The following is a 2,885-nucleotide window of genomic DNA, read 5'->3' on the forward strand; positions in this document are numbered from 1 at the left end:
TCTCCACCACTATCAACCTCAAAAACCCTCATGGGTGAGCTAGTCATTTTAAGGAGCCTATTACATTGAAAATAGAATGAATATTCAATATTCAAATAAATAAAATTACTATAATTTAATTGCTAAGGACCAATAAAATATAGCCTGGGTGAAAATTCAGAGGAAAAAAATATTCACAACACTGAAAAACACAGTCACCCTGTAAGTCATGATTGACAAGGTTGCATGTGAAGCTTGGATTTTCACAGGATTCAGTGGTTCTGAGTGATGTTCTCTATAGAGTTGTTTTGTTATCTCTGCCCCAAATGTTCCTGTCTAGCGCAAAATAGATAGCAATGTGTAACTAGCACTTAGCTTTGCTGCCCATAATCAGATTTAGAAAAAAATCCTAGGTTGGGGATATGACACATGTTATCACACCTATTTTTAGGTCAAAACCCTTCCAAGGCTAAGACTATGATTTTATTATTTAGGGCTATTTCCCTTTTCTCTGAGACTTGAAAAAAATGAGCGTAAACACTGCATGCTCTTCCAGTGGTACAACAGATCCCTTTGGCTGCAAAACAACTCATCACACATACTATCCTTTATGTCACGTAGCTGAGCTGGCAGGGAGTACAGGAAACTTCTGGGTGTTGGGGAAGGGAGGAATCCATGAGTCAGGACTGGAGCAGTGTAGTAGAAAGAGCTTATCAGTTTTCTCCAAGGGCAGGTCTGCAGTGGGCTCCACTTTGGGCTGGAGACAAAGTAGGTGGCTGGCCCCGGGTCCTACCATTAAGCCAGAAAACCTGGAAAGAAGCTGGTAGGTTCTTAGCTCAGGAGCGCCATGGCTCCCTGCAGACACAAACCCAAATCCTGTCTGGAGTAAAGCATCATCAGGTCAGACCCCCAGGTTTTCAAGGGATTAAGATTAATGAAATATAAACTTCCAGTCAAAGATCACCGATCACACAAGAAAATAGTCCCCTATAAAGGAGAATCAGTGGAAACAATAAACAACAACCTTGGATCTTGTAAGACCACCTGATTACAATTTATCAAATACAGAATACAGAATAAACACAAGTACAACATTTTTGAAAATTAAAGTTAGAATTATTAAAATGAATCAGCAATAAGAAACTATCAAAAATGATAAGACAGGTTAGAAAAAGAACCAAATAGTACTGAACCAAATAGAACAAAATAGCTCTATTTTTTTCAGATGTATGGAGGAATAATCTACAGACAATACATTGCACACATTTGATGTGTACAGGTCAATGACCTGACAGGTGTGTGTACCTGTGAAACCATCACCACAAGCAAAATACAGAATATGTCCATAAACCTCGAATGTTTCCTTGTGCCCTGTGTGGTTGATCCCTTTGTCAACCCGTCGTCCCAAGCAACCACAGATTATTTTGTGTGTCACTCTAACATATTTTTGTTTTCTAGAGTTTTATAGAAATGGAATTATACATTATAAATATGTTTGGGTCTGGCTTCTCAGCATAAAAAATTTTGGATCCACCCATTTTGTTGTGTATGTCAGTAGCTCATTTCTTTCTCTTACTAAATAGGATTCGCTGCTTGGATATACCACATTTGTCTATCCATGCCCCAATTAATGGGCATTAGGATTGTTTTCTTTTGGCTAGTGTAAAGAGAGACCCAATGAACATCCACGTTAAAGTTTTTGTGTGGACCTATGTTTTCATTACTTTTGGGTAAACTCCTAGTAGTGTAATAGTTGGGTTATGTGGTAGGTGTATGCTTAACTTAAAAAAAAAACTGCCAAAGTTTTCTAAAATGATTATAGTATTTTATATTCCTACCTGTAGTGTAAAAGAGTCCCAGTTGCCTATATTCTCTTCAGCACTTGATATTGTCAGTCTTTTTAATTTTGGCAACTCTAATGAGTATGTCATTGAATCTCATTGCAGTTTAATTTGCATTTCCCTATAATAATGATATGCTTTCTCACCATTCTTATGTGTAGTTTTGTAAAATGTTTGCTCAAATTTTTGCCCATTGGAAAAAAAATTTAATTAACTTGTAAGAGTTCTTTATGTGTCTTGGATACAAGTCTTTTGTCAGATTGATCTATCTACCTATTTACATCTGATCTATTGATTTATCTATCTAGTGAATATGCTGTTATTTACCTTTTTGTATATTTAATGGTATATTTTGAAGAACAAAATTTGAACAAAGTCCAATATATATATTTTTTTAATATATTTTATTGATTATGCCATTACAGTTGTCCCATTCCCCCCTTCATTCCCCTCCACCCTGCACATCCCCTCCCCTACCACTCCCCCCTTTAGTTTATGACCATGTGTCTCAAGTTCTTTAGATTCTGTATTTCCCCTACTATTCTTGCCCTCCCCCTGTCTATTTTCTACCTACCGTCTATGCTACTTATTCTCTGTACCTTCTCCCCCCTCCTCCTCCCACTCTCCTGTTGCTAACCCTCCATTGGATCTCCATGTCTATGGTTCTGCTCCTGATCTAGCTGTCTGCTTATTTGCTTTTGTTTTAGGTGTGGTTGTTAATAACTGTGAGTTTGTTGTCCTTTCACTGTTCATCTTTTTTATCTTCTTTTTCTTAGATAAGTCCCTTTAACATTTCATATAATAAGGGCTTGGTGATGATGAACTCCTTGAACTTGACCTTATCTGAGAAGCACTTTATCTGCCCTTCCACTCTAAATGAAAGCTTTGCTGGAGAGATCAATCTTGGTTGTAGGTCTTTGGATTTCATGACTTGGAATATTTCTTTCCAGCCCCTTCATGCCTATAAGGTCTCTTTTGAAAAATCAGCTGACAGTCTGATGGGAACTCCTTTGTAGGTGACTGTCCCTTTATCTCTTGCTGCTTCTAGAATTCTCTCCTTCATTT

Source organism: Artibeus jamaicensis, unplaced genomic scaffold (assembly GCF_021234435.1).
Source record: "Artibeus jamaicensis isolate MK-2021 breed Jamaican fruit bat unplaced genomic scaffold, CSHL_Jam_final contig_851, whole genome shotgun sequence".
NCBI lineage: Eukaryota > Metazoa > Chordata > Mammalia > Chiroptera > Phyllostomidae > Artibeus > Artibeus jamaicensis.